General features: G+C 51.2%; 1 long non-coding RNA gene across 2 annotated transcripts; it reads left to right on the top strand.

Moving 5' to 3' along the window:
• Positions 1-7,308: 7,308 nt before the first annotated feature.
• Positions 7,309-8,296, top strand: LOC142364841 (uncharacterized). Of its 2 annotated transcripts, XR_012766346.1 has the most exons (3): positions 7,309-7,570; positions 7,828-7,998; positions 8,083-8,296. It is a non-coding gene; the product is annotated as an uncharacterized LOC142364841 (long non-coding RNA). The 2 variants fall into 2 exon arrangements; XR_012766345.1 differs by lacking the exon at positions 7,309-7,570 and having other exon boundaries at positions 7,579-7,998.
• The last annotated feature ends 6,012 nt before the right edge of the window (positions 8,297-14,308 follow it).

Genomic DNA, 14,308 nt, shown 5'->3' with positions numbered 1-14,308 from the left:
GGTCCCATCTGGGGTGCCAGAAATGATGCCGTGAAAAGCCGGAATTGAAGACTCAATAGTCAGCAGACTATTAAGCAGGTATTCTTTATTGCGGCGCCGGGCACACGGGGGATCTCTCCTCCAAACGTGTGCACCGAAGAGACACAGTTACTAGGTATTTATGCTATGTTAACATACATATTCATTACATTTCCAAGAAATGTTTATCATAGTAATGGCTTTTCCGAGAATTCATTAATATATGGTAATATCCGTCGCACATGTTTGTTTGGCGTCTCTCGGCAGGGATCTTCAGATTATCCTGCAGCCTCCTTATCTCTGTAGTTTGCATACCTGTTCTCCCAAGGCCCAGGCGCCTAAAGGGATTATTCAGGAGTCCCTTGTCTTGCAACCATCCTAATATTCACAAAGAACCAAGACTTGTTTCTGACCACCTGAAGTGATAACATCCCCTACATGTTACATTTGTTACATTTACAGTTATCAACCCAAAGCCTCCTTTTTAGGGTACAAACCCTCATTTCTAAGTTCCAAACCCAGGGCTCATAGCATCATTTTGAAGGTGCAGAGCCTCCTTTTCAGAGTCCAAAGCATTGTTTATAGGGTCCAAAGTCTCCATTTGAGGTCTCAACCCTCATCTTTATCTTCAAAACCCTGCTTTTCAGGAGCCAAAGCCTCCATGTAGAATCAAAACTGCTCCTTTAGACTTAGAAGCCTTGTTTGTTTGATGTCCCAAGCTTCATTCTGAGGGTCTAAAATCCCATTTCAACAGTACAAAGCCCTGATTTTCAAACCCAAAGCATCACTTCAGGGCTTAAAACCATCAGAAGTTCAGGGTTCAATGCCTCAATGTAATTTCCAAAGCCCCATTTTCAGGGCCTAATGTTGCATTCTTAAGCCCCAAGCCATCCTTTGGCGGGTCTAAACTCTACTTTGAAGGGTCCCAAGCCCTCTTTTACACCTGAAAGCCTCCACTGGAGTGCCCAGAGCCCTCTATTTGGGACGAAATCTCCATTTCTGGAGGCCATGGAGGAACCAAGTCGTTCCCCTCCTTTTCAGGGTCTAAAGCGTCCCTTGTAGCATCTAGCCTATCCTTTGGAGTGCCCAGAGCCCCATTTTCAGGGCTGAAGCCCTCGTTTATGGGATCCAAACCTGTCTTTTATCACTCACAACCTTCTTTTAGGGCCCACAGTTCCATTTTGAGGGTCCTAACTCTCATTTTGGAGGCAGAAAGCCTCTTTTTAGGCTCCAGAGCTATATTTCTAGCATCCAAAGCATCATTTTGACTTTCCAAAGTCTTAGCTTTGGTGGCAGAGCAGAGAGCAGCCTGGTCCCACTGAGCGCAAGGCTGCTCTCCTGCCTCGGCTGCCCTCAGCCCGCCGTTGCTCTGCACGCCGCTGCCCACGCGATGACCCACAGAGGTCCCTTCCAACCCCTAACACACCGCCCTGGCAGTTTGCCTGTGGAGCGCTGGGGACAGCTGCCCAGGGGAACGGGGAGATGGCTCTGCCCCGTCCTGCTGCGAGAGCAGGGCTCGGCCCTGGTGCTGAGGGCACTGAGCGTCTGCCTTGCTGCTCTCCAGCTCCTCCGGCGTGCGTGGAGCCCTCCGTCACCAGGCATGGGAAGTGTGCGGCTCCAGCGTACGCACCCGTGGGTGTCCCAGGGCACACGTGGAGATCCCGCCTGGACCCGGGGAGTGACAGCTCTGCAGCCGCTCGTTCAGGCGAGGTGAGCACGCTTTGTTTTTGCCCTGCGTTAGTGGGGCACGAAGCACTCAGCCCAGCCCTTGAGCGAGCTGTGCATGCTTTCAGCCAGCTGGCACTTGTGCCGCTGCTCAGGAGAGCCCCTGCAGGTGAATTTGCCGCCTTGGCTTGAAAAACAGGCCAGCACTTCCCTGCTCTTGGGCTGTTGTCCTCTGCCCTCGGTGATTCCTGCCCTGGCAAGTCCAAGAGACGCCTCTGTGAATGCCCGCCTGTGCAGTGCGTGTCCTTCTGGCCTGGGGCCGTCAAAGCAGATCTCCCTGCAGCTAAGTGATGGCTGGGAAATGCGTACCCTTGCAGCCCCAGTGTCCTCCAGTGACAACCTGCTGGTCAGCTGAGTCCCCAGGGCTGGCTCAAAGCCTGCACAGTGGGACGCAGCTGCTGCCTCACAAGACCTCTTTCTGTCCTACAAGAGGTCGATGGTGATAGCACCATCTGGAGGGCACAAAGCCTTTTTTTAGGGTCCAAACCCTCCTTTGCAGGGTCAAACCCTCATTGATAAGTTGCAAGCTTCGCTTTTACAATTCACAGACTCCTTTTAAGGGACCAAAGCATTCTCTTGAAGGCCCAAAGTCTGATCTGAGTGTCAAAGGGCTCCTTTTTAGAGTCCAAAGCCTTATTTGTAGGGTCTAAAGTCTCCTTTCATGGCACCAAAGCCTCATTATCTGGATCCATAGCCTAATTTAGAGGATCCAGGCGGCAAGCTGGAGGGTCCAAAGCCTCATTTTAGCATCCAAACTGCTCATTTTGGGTACAAAGCCTCACTTGTTTAATGACCGAAGCCTCATTTGGAGGCTCCAAAGACCTGTTTTTAGCATACAGAGCCCTAGCTTTTGGCACCAAAACATCATGTGAGGGCAAAAGTCCTGATTTGAGGGTTCAGCATCTCATTTTCATTTCCAAAGCCTTATTTTCACATCCCAACGCCCCATGCTTCAGGCCCAAACTCTTTTTTGGAGAGTCCAAAGTCTCACTTCTAGGGCCAAACCCCTCTTACAGCTCTAGGCCTGCACTGGAGTGTTTCGTTTTATGGGGCAACAGAGGAACCAAGAGGTTCCCCTCCTTTGCAGGGCCCAAAGCGTCATTTCTAGACACTCTCCATCCATTTTAGATCCCAGAGCCTTATTTGCAGGGCGGAAATCCTCATTTTTTTGGGTCCAAAGCTGTCTTTTATTAGCCATAGACTTTCTTAGGGCACACCGTTCCCTTGTTAGGGTTTAAACCCTCACTTTCAGAGCAGAAAGCATCTTTTTAGGATCCAAAGCTCTATTGGTAGTGACCTCCCCAGGGCCAGGACTCTGCGCTTCCCCTGGCTGCACTTGTTGGGGCTCTGCTGGGGCAGGGTGCGACCCTGGGCTGGTGCAGAGAGCAGCACCACGTCGTGACTCTGTGCAGGAGCAGGGTTTTGGGTGCCACCGTCGCGAGGCTGCGCCCAGCAGTGCAGGCTGGTCGGGGAGCAGCGCCCCGAGACGTGGGGGCAGAGGGTGCGGGAAGAGGGGGACAGGCGTGGGGTGCTGAGCGATGGGGCACGGGCTGGCCCTGGAGACCCCCGGGCTGGAGACATCTGCCCCGGGACCAGTGCAGAGCTGCAGGCCTGGAGCTGGGCAGCACTTGCCTTGGGGGAGAACAACAAAATAGTGCCTGGCACGCGCAGAAGGACCCCTCAGCGTTCACATCCCACCCCTCCCTGTAAAAGAAAAGCTAAAAAGGGTGAGGACAGCAAAGCCATCTGCGCTGTTGGTAACACTGAGACTTTTTCTGTCATTTGCATGCGATTCTTTTATTTGGCTAATGGGATCTGGGAGCCCTTGAGGGCCAGCGTGTGCTGCAGCTGGTGGCCCAGTCCTGGTTCGGCCGTCTGGCGAGGGCCCCTCCAGGGTCCCTGGTGTGGTGCTGGCCTCTTGTTGGCTGGAGAGTCCTCGGAGCTGCTGGTGCTCCTCTTTGGGGGTGGCCGTGGCCCCCCGGGGGCGTTCCCTGCCCCAGCTGGTAGTGGAGGGCCTGGGCACAGCCTCCCCAGGCTCCTCCTGGGGCTCTTCTTGCTCCGTGGGGATGGCAGCGGGAGCAGCGGGGCAGCTGCCAGGTGCCCACCAACAGCGGCGCATGAGGTGCCGAGGAGCTCGTCCGTGCCGGATCTCGCAGGGCTGCCGGGGGAGGCAGAGACCCTCCTCAGGAGGCAGCGGGGTCGGGGGCATCTTGGTCAACATGGCCATGATGGTGTCTTCCACCATGGCTGCCTCCAACCCCCTGTTGTCAAAGATCTGCACCAGCTCCTGCTGGACCCAGGGCTGCATGGTCTGCAGGAGCATTGGGTGGTTCTGGAAAAGGTCCATCCCGTTCGGGGTACAATATAATACAGACAATAATAAACTGTATAGCGCAGTCCCATACCTACCATACCCACAATACCCACAATGGCTGCAAAACAATAAAAACTACACAATACGTACTGTACAGAGCAGTGCATACTCTACATACAGTAATCTACATGCAACATATTATAAAACAAAATACCTTAGAAAACTAAACACTCGAGAATGACCAAGCGCCACCCCCACCCCGTCCCTTGGCAATGACAGAGCCAGCGTGGAGCGTGCTCCATCTGTGCCACACCAAAGCTTCCCAAACGCCATGTGGGAGCCTCAGTTCCTTGCCAGCAGCCAGGCCGCTGGCACAACTCGCCTACGGGGCTCAAGCACAAACAGGGGTAGATGGACGCATGCCCCACAGGGTTCCGCGGCCCTGCTGTCCATGCAGCGCCTGGTGGGGGGGAAGGGGGCTGACCTGCAGCCTGAACAGCAGCAAGCCACCGAGCAGGACATTCATCAGTTTCTGCTTACAGAGGGACCTGCGGGCACCGGCCCGTGGATTCTTACTACGGCATGTCACGCGTCGTGGGTGGCACCGATGCCCAGCTAGGGGCCTGGCCCTGGATCGTCAGCATCCAGAAGCCCATCATAGGAGGCATGGCGCATGTCTGCGGAGGGTCTCTCATCAGCCCACAGTGGGTGCTGACAGCAGCCCACTGCTTCATCACGCCCGGGTAAGGAGGACCAGGGAACAGCCCCACAGCACTAGCACGTGCCCGCTCCACAGCAGCACGTGCTAGCGCCATCCCGCTTCCCTGCAGCACGCCCAGTGCCTGGGCACTGCCAAGCCCAGCTGAGAGACTGCTCGCGAGAGGGCTGGGCTCACGCCACGGCTTCCTAGCAGCCTCCCGCCCGAGACTCCTTGTGCCCAAGGCGTGCTAGGGCAGTCGCACCCTCCGTAGCGCTGCCTTCCTCTCTGCCCTGTGCAGCAGAAGGCAGGCAACTGCTGGGCTGCTTGCAGCACGGGGCTGCGCTCCCTCTGACCCCTCTCTCCACCTGCCTTGCAGGCACATCACCATGTGGCACGTGGTGATCGGGGCCAGCCACTTGACTCAGCTGGGCCCTGAGACCCAAGTGCGCACTATTAAGCGGCTACTGGTTCACGAGCACTACTACAACATCACGCAGAGGAACGACATTGCCTTGCTGGAATTGGACCAGCCTGTCCTGTGCGGCTACTACGTGCAGCTTGCCTGTGTGCCCGACGCCTGGCTGAGAGTGTCGCAGCTGAGAAGCTGCTACGTCAGTGGCTGGGGTTCCACGACTGCAAGAGGTGAGTTCCCAAAAGGGACTTGTTTGGCAGGCACAGAGTGACTTCTGCCAGCCCAAGCCCTTACCAAGAGAAACAAGTCCTTCAGCTTCACCTCAGGCAGGCCGGCGTTTCACTGGTCATTTGGCCAACAGAGAAAGTGATGGAGGAAGGTGGGGTCATCCCAGATCACAAAACAACTCTTCTCTAGAGCTGAAACTCAGCTTCTGGAATCTCCTGGCTCCTAGTCCTGGGTAATGTGCTTGATACGTCTGGGCTAAGCTCCTGAATCGTGAAGAAAAAGTTTTTCTTTGTGTAGGGGTGGCGCGACCACAGGTATTTCCAACATATTGTACAACCTCTCTTCTCCAGGAGAAACCTAGACTGAGAGAAGAAATGTGGAAATATCACCAGAGGAGGAGACAGAAGGAGTGTGAGCTCGGGAAGGTGTGGATGCTGACAAGAAGCAGCAAATGTTACTGCTTTGCACACACCCTGTGTGCTCACCTTCTCCCAGAATCCCACAGCTGTGTAGCAGGAGGGCTTTGGTAGGGCAGTGTCAGCCTCACCTCAGCCGGGGCCTGGAGCAGAGCCTGCCCCTCCGACAGCAGCATGGCTGCCTGGCAGCTGGGTGGGAAAATGGGAAATGGCAGCCCCCGGGGGAAGCAGGGTTGCCCGGGGAGCATCCCAATGCCATCCCTTCCCAGCAGCCCAAGGCAGCACAGCGCATGCTGACCCCGGGTGTCCTTACAGCAGAGCCCCAGCTGCCCCGCTGGAGCACAGAGACCTGGAGGGGAGGAGGAGGGGAGACGCTTTAGGCAGCCTGCCCCCTCCCCAGACACCCCCGGGCATGGAAAGGCCCCGCGCCCTGCCAAGCCGGCGAGTCGCCACTCGTGCCGCGGTGCAGAGGCGGCCACCTCCTGCGTGCTCTGGGCTGGCGCAGCCTTGCCCTGAGCCGGGGGAAGGTTCCCTGTGCCTCAGTCCAGAGTCCTCACCTGCAAAGCCTCATTTTCAGGGCCAAAATCCTCATTTTTGGGGCCCCAACCTGTCTGTTCTTGCCCACAGCCGCGTATTTCCCTGTCCCACTTCACCGCTCTCCACAGCTTCCCCAGGAGGGGACGTGAGAGGGAGGTGCTGAGCTCTGCTGCTGGGGTCCAGGGACAGGATGCGTGGGAACGGCTCAGAGCTGCGTCAGGGCGGGTTCAGCTGGGCTCAAGGATCCGTTTCTGCACCGAGAGGGCGGCCGGGCGCTGGGACAGGCTGCCTGAGAGGCGGTCGGTGCCCCCGGCCTGTCCGTGCCCAGGAGCCCTTTGGGCAGTGCCCTCCATGCTCTGCTGTCAGGCCGGGCCAGCCCTGCAGGGCGGGCGGTTGGACGGGGCGATGGCTGCCGCTCCCTCCCCAGCGGAAGCTCCCTGCTCTGCCGTGCCCACAGGGTCACCGCGAGCACCCAGCCCACCCTGTGGAGTTCATCACCACATCGCCTGGGAGCAGGGCAGGCACCGGCGGAGGGGAGAGCGGCCCCTCAGGCAGCCAATAGCGGAGAGCAGCACCTCAGGGGAGGGTGGGCCCCACACCATGGCAGAGCGACAGCCCAGGTAGCCAATCAGAGGTCACATTTCAAATGAAGGGCAGGCACCCAGCGGGGCAGCCTGAACGCAAAGGGGGCCAATCAGAGGCAGCGTCACCTCAGGGGAGGGTGGGCACTGCATCTGGGCAGAGTGACAGCACTGTCAGCCAATGGCAGGTCATCACTTCAGGTGAAGGGCAGGCACTGTAACCCAGCAGCCTGACCACCTGGGGTCCAATCAGAGGCAGCAGCACCTCAGGGGCGGGTGGGCATTGCATCTGGGCAGAGTGACAGCCCTGGCAGCCAATGGCAGGTCATTCCCTCAGGTGAAGGGCAGGCACTGTAACCCAGCAGCCTGACCACAAGGGGGCCAATCAGAGGCAGCAGCACCTCAGGGGAGGAGACTGACAGCCCTCCCGACCTCTGCCGGCCAAGACTACATGGGAAGGAGGCGGGCCCCGATTGCAGCCAGGCCCAGCTTCACCATGGCTCCTGTGGGGCCTTCCCCGAGGCCGAGCAGCCCCTGGACCAGGCCCAGGGCCCTTCCTCCCCCCTTGCAGCGCTCCTCTCTGTCTCCTCTGCACCCCGCAGCTGTCCCCGTGTTCTGGAACCCCCCGTCTCCATGATGGTGAGGCCGCCGGGGTGGCGGTGGGGTGGACAAGGCTGGGTGGGGGTGATGCTTGCCCTGGGGCCATCGGCTCCCCCACATCCCCTCCGCGCAGCCCCAGCGACCCCGCAGCAGCCTGCAGGGTGGTGAGGAGGGGCAGGACGTGGCTGCCGTCCAGTGTCTGCCCTGAGGTGGCGAGGACGGGGGGGATGTGGGGCTGGGGTCTGCCCCCCGGAGCAGGGGCGTCCCAGGGCTGATGCTCTCCCCCATCCCCACAGCTCCTGCACATCATCTCCTTCCTGACGCTGCCCGCCCTGCTGAGACGGGGCCAGACCTGCCGCTGCCTCCACGAGGGCTGCGACAGCGAGGCCGCCTGCACCTCCTCTGCACCGCTCTCTGCCCCGCCGCCGCCAGCGCCCGCCCCTGCAAGAGGGCCACCATCCTCAGCTGTGAGTCTGTCATTGCCAAGGGACGGGGTGGGGGTGGCGCTTGGTCTCCAGGACTCATCTTTAGTGTCCAAACTTTTATTGTAGGTTTTAATGCCTTCTTTTTAGGACCCTGATGCCGTGAAAAGCCGGAATTGAAGACTCAATAGTCAGCAGACTATTAAGCAGGTATTCTTTATTACGGCGCCGGGCACACGGGGGATCTCTCCTCCAAACGTGTGCACCGAAGAGACACAGTTACTAGGTATTTATGCTATGTTAACATACATATTAATTACATTTCCAAGAAATGTTTATCATAGTAATGGCTTTTCCGAGAATTCATTAATATATGGTAATATCCGTCGCACATGTTTGTTTGGCGTCTCTCGGCAGGGATCTTCAGATTATCCTGCAGCCTCCTTATCTCTGTAGTTTGCATACCTGTTCTCCCAAGGCCCAGGCACCTAAAGGGATTATTCAGGAGTCCCTTGTCTTGCAACCGTCCTAATATTCACAAAGAACCAAGACTTGTTTCTGACCACCTGAAGTGATAACATCCCCTACATGTTACATTTGTTACATTTACAGTTATCAATCCCTCCTTTTCTTTTGAGGATTTGTAGCTAGAAAGCTACGAATCCTCACTATTCTATTTTGTAGGTATTATTTTCAAATAATTCTATTTGGTGCCTAATCTTATTCCTTTTTCCAATCACTGTGTGTCTCAACTGAATCCCGACAACACCAAAGGAGACATTTGAGAGACATGCAAACAAGTATTCCTAAAACGACCAGTGTGATCATTCCCATGAACAATTGTTTCAATCACACTAAATTGGGGAGCCAAGAGGTTAAATTTTGTTCCCCTACTTACAAGTGGGTTGTCTTCCCGTTTGGCTCGTCTCCACGATGTTCTTAATATGCCTTTAGGTATTTGGGACTGATTATATATTCGGTCCTGGCTGACTAGATGACCTATGGTACACATTCCCTTCCAACCCGCAGGGAGCTGCTTTCTGCTAATGCCATCACCACATCGCCACCAATACCCGTCAGGTATATTTACAGGGCCCATCAGTGGCTGTGAGATTAGCTCCGTAAAATGTTTCGCAGTTTACCCAGCCAATTGGTACATTCCTCAAAAAATCCCAGTTCGAGGGGCTATAGGTTTCTAATTGGGTTCTGCTACAAAAATCCATATATATCATGCCTGTCCCTTTCAAATTGCAAGTTCCTACTTCTACTGCAGTTTTGTTGATCAAATAATCATTCCACCCATCCCTGCAAGTACAATTTTTGTGTGTATGGAAGGGGGTCAGCACGAACAAGTGTTGGATCTTGCTTTCCATAGGCAGCTATTATTGCTGACCAATATCTGGGATTGTCACAATTCCAATGAGTGGATCATACCCCGTATAAAGGGAGTCTCATGTCACCTTTTGGTAAGGCAGTACAAATCCAACAATCAAATCTTGGTCCAGTCATGTAGTTCGAGTTGTCATGATCGCAGTATCCTAAAAAGCCTAGGTTTAACAAAGTTACCACCGCAATCATAGTTTCAAACCGCCAGCCTTTTCGACCATCCATCCTGGTTTAGGAGCCTTCTTCACTCGGGAATAATGGATCCAGGCCGGTTGTTCTCTAATCTTGATTGCAGTGAAGGTGGTCAGCAATACCTGGTAAGGTCCATTCCACTTCTCTCTCAGTGGATCACCTGAAAAATTCTTAACATAAACCCAATCTCCAGGGCTAAATGGATGGATCGAGTGATCTAACCCTTTAGCCCTGGTACCCAAAACATTTTTACTAATCCTTTCTAATTGTTTTCCTAAGGATATAACATAATTTTGTAGATACTGATTTCCCAACTGGTTCAAATCTTCCCCCCGATGTTTAGCCTGATATGGTCTCCCATATACTATCTCAAAAGGGCTCAAATTTTCTTTGGCCCTAGGTTTTACACGTATCCGAAGTAGTGCAATAGGCAATGCTTGGTACCAATATAGATTTGCTTTTTGGCATATTTTTGCATCTTTTCTACTTGCCCACTGGCTTGTGGTCTGTAGGGCGTATGTAACTGCCAGTTGATTCCTAACAGTTTGCTGACCTGTTGCACTACTTCTGCACAAAAATGCATCCCCCTATCTGAGGAGATAATTGTCGGTACCCCAAATCGAGGTATTATTTCATTTAATAATACCTTAGTTACTTCCCTTGCTTTATTTGTTCTACAAGGGAATGCTTCTGGCCAACCTGAAAAGGTATCCGTGAGTACTAATAAGTACCTGTACCCTCCTTTTCCTGGAAGTTCAGAGAAATCAATTTGCCAATGTTGTCCCCGTATACTTCCCTTCCCAATACCTCCTAATTGTACCCGGTTACCTGTATTGGGGTTATTTTTAAACACGTTTCACACTGTTGGGTTACTTGTCGGACTGTAGTATACAAATTTTTCCCTATTAATTTCTGATTTAAAAATTTGTACAGGGAGTCCGCTCTCCAGTGTGTCCTATTGTGTTCTTCTTTAACCACCCCCCATATCTGTTTAGCAGGGATTATAATTCTGCCATCACTTAAGTAGGCCCACCCCTGGGATGGAACTTGGCCCCCTAATCCCTCTATTAATTCTTCATCAGCTTTAGAATACTCAACATTTTCTTGGTCACTCAGGTTTCTATTTCTATAATCTGGAATTAAGGCTAAAATCTCTTACATTCTCTCTGCTGCCTGTTTAGCTTCAGAGTCAGCCAACCTGTTACCTCTTTCCTGGTCAGTGTTACCCTTCAGGTGTCCTCGGCAGTACACGATGGCAACTTTTGCTGGTAGTTGAACAGCTTCTAATAGTCGAAGGATTTCATCAGCATATTTAATCTGCTTCCCTTGCGCAGTTAGTAGTCCTTGCTCCTTCCAAATTGTCCCATGAGCGTGGACAACTCCAAAGGCATATTTGGAATCTGTCCATATATTTATCTTTTTCCTTTTGTTAACTCCAGAGCCCTAGTTAGGGCAATAGTTTCAGCCTTTTGAGCTGATGTTCTAGCAGGTAGTGATTGAGAACAAACTACTTCGGCTGCTGTTGTCACCACATACCTGGCCTTTCGAATACCTTGTCCGACAATGCTGCTTCCATCCGTGAACCAGGAGTCCTGTGCATCTTCCAGGGGTTCCTCTTTCAGATCTGGTCTGCTGGAGTACACAGTCTCTATGGTTTCTAAGCAATCAGGTACCAATGGTTCAGAGATTGACCCGCTGAGAAAAGAAGCTGGGTTCGTAATATTATTCAATTAGAATGGCCTGGTATCGTGGAAATTGGGATGGGGAAAGCCAGTAGTTCCCTTTTTGTTGCAGTACAGCTGATACTCTGTGTGAGATCGGTACTGTGATCTCTTGCCCAAGGTGAATTTTCGGGCTTCCTGAATAGTCAAGACCACCGCCGCCACAGCTTGCAGACATCCTGGCCATCCTTTGCTTACTCCATCCAGCTGTTCAGCAAAATAGGCCACAGCTCTTTTGTAGGGTCCCAGCTGTTGAGCTAGGATCCCCAGAGCTATGCCTTGTGTCTCATAAGAAAACAGCCAAAAGGGTTTAGTAACATCAGGCAGGCCCAGAGCCGGGGCCTTCATTAGATCCTTCTTAAGTGTCTGAAATGCATTTTGAGCTTCTTTGGACCAGATCAATCGGGTGGGGTTGTTTTTCAAAAGTTCACATAAGGGTCTCACTATTATTCCATAATTATAAATTCATAACCAGCACCAACCTGTCAGTCCCAGAAAGGTCCTGAGCTCTTTTACCGTCTGACGGAGGGGAGTCCTGCAGATGGCTTCATTCTGTTCTGTTCCTAGTTCTCTTTGTCCAGACAGCTCGCATCCAAGGTAGGTTACCCGTTGCCGCACCATCTGAGTTTTCTGTTGAGAGACTTGATACCCATTTAATCTCAAAAACTTTGACAAACTGATAGTCTACTGTATACAGTCAGGTTTTGTTTCAGTTGCTATTAATGTACTGTAAAAGGGTTCCATCTCTGGAGGAAGGGTTCCATGCTTCAAGTTCTCGTGTTAGTTGATTTCCAAAGATCGTTGGGCTATGCTTAAAACCTTGGGGTAACACTGTCCAGGCAAGCTGGGGTTTTTTACCCGTGGTAGGATTTTCCCACTCAAATGCAAATAAATTCAGACTTTCTTTGGCTAAAGGCAGACAGAAGAATGCATCATTTAAATCCAATACCGTAAACCATACTTGCTACCACATGGTGTACGTCCCTAACAATCTTATTCACTTCTCTTAAATCCTGTACTACCCAATAAGTTCCACCTGTTTTTGTTTCTTTTTTTACTGGTAACACAGGAGTATTGTATTCTGATTCACACTCCACTAGTAGTCCATACTGTAAAAAGTTACCTTGTTTCCCCTCTTTTTCATTTTGTTTTTCTGTTGCTTAACTTCTAAGAACTTTGCTGCTTTTTTTTTTTTTTTTTTCATTTAGAGCAGCAGCTAGCAAAGCAGCTTGTAACTTGATACCTTTCTGTTCTAATCACTTTACACAAGCCTCTGTAAAATCCAGAGGGGTTTTCCTTTGGATTTTTTTTTTTTTTTCTTTTCAATACCGCGTGAAACTTTTCATCTCCAATACTTTTTAACTGTCCACAAAACCGCATCAATTCTAACAACATATCATAATTCAATTAATTGTTTGTGAGGGCATCACCTCCCTCCGAAGCTCATGTTACAATAAAATAACTTCTCAACTTCTCCACCAATCGGTTAACACAACACACACACACACACACAACCTAGAAGCGATCTTTTAAAATCCTTCTGTTTACAAAATGTGTCACCTAAGTACAACAATATATACAGGCAAACCACTTCAGTTAACATGTTTATATACATAGAGCTCTTTCAAAACAATATATACAGTATATTGAATACATACCCCAAAACTAGAGTCCCTAAATGATCGATCAATGCCAAATAACTAGAGAACTTGTAACCCCACAATATGTACCAACTTCTAAGTATTTTAAAACCTATCCCCAAATTCCCAATTCAATTCCTAAATCATGCCTATTTTCTTTAAGCAAACCAAACCCCATACATTATTAAGATGTTGTTGAGTGAGGGGTCTCCCCCTACTTTTCCCAATGTTGCCATCTAGATCCTGGGAGAGGCTCTCAAAATCCCCCCCACGGGAAGACCCTGCACTGATACTTAAGAAATCATAAACCATGGCCCCGAAGACTCAGAGTTCAAATACAACAGTCCCAAGTCAAAAACCGGAAATCAGCAGAACATACCAAACGCACGTGGTGTTTGTTTCTTTTTTTTTTTCTTCACCATTTTTTTTCTCTCTTTTTTTTTCTTTTTTCTTTTTTTTTCTTTTTTCTTTTTTTTTTTTTTTCTTTTTGACTTATTTGTCTTTCACACAGAGGCTTCATACAGTCACACAAGCTTTCCAATGTGCTAGAATACATCCTAAGGGGCTTTTCTTTAAAATACCACTGCTTTGCTGTGCCCCCATTTTACTTTACTGATTCTGTACTTCTGTTATCTTTGTCTTAAAATTCTAAACTGTTGTCCCCTTCTGTCCCGCTTTGACCACGTTCCGCAAATGTCACAATTAATATTCTGGTCACATAAAAAAAGAGGTTCGCCGTACAAGGTTCTTAACGAGCCAGTATCCGATATATCCGATATCCGAGTTCAATACCAACAAATCCGTATCACCAGAAGTACAACTTAAGCAGGTTTCCTAGGTGTACCAATACCAAAAGCACGTTATTACAGAAGTGCAAAACACAACCCGTGCCTGCACCAACGCACCAATACAACAATACCAAAAGCACGTTATTACAGAAGTGCAAAACACAACCCGTGCTTGCACCAACGCACCAAGACGTACACCCTCAGGCACTAGTAGCCTGGTGTACAGCGCTTAGCGTAGGACGTCTCCTACGACTTATGAGAACTCTCCAAATGACCGGTCTCACATACCAAAACAGAGAAAGAAAGGAAAAAAAGAATACCTTTACTTGTTTAGATGGTCCTTGTCTGCTCCCGCAGTGATCCGAGTGAGGCGAGGAGTCCCTCCGGGAAATCCCGGGGGTACCCTAGGGAGTCCTGTTCTCAGCGGGTCCTGCAGCCGAGCAGAGCGGGTCCCATCTGGGGTGCCAGAAATGATGCCGTGAAAAGCCGGAATTGAAGACTCAATAGTCAGCAGACTATTAAGCAGGTATTCTTTATTGCGGCGCCGGGCACACGGGGGATCTCTCCTCCAAACGTGTGCACCGAAGAGACACAGTTACTAGGTATTTATGCTATGTTAACATACATA

Source organism: Opisthocomus hoazin, chromosome 29 (genome assembly GCF_030867145.1).
Source record: "Opisthocomus hoazin isolate bOpiHoa1 chromosome 29, bOpiHoa1.hap1, whole genome shotgun sequence".
Taxonomy (NCBI): Eukaryota; Metazoa; Chordata; class Aves; order Opisthocomiformes; family Opisthocomidae; genus Opisthocomus; species Opisthocomus hoazin.
The sequence above is the reverse complement of the archived record's forward strand: the minus strand, read 5'-3'. Positions and strand labels throughout refer to the sequence as shown.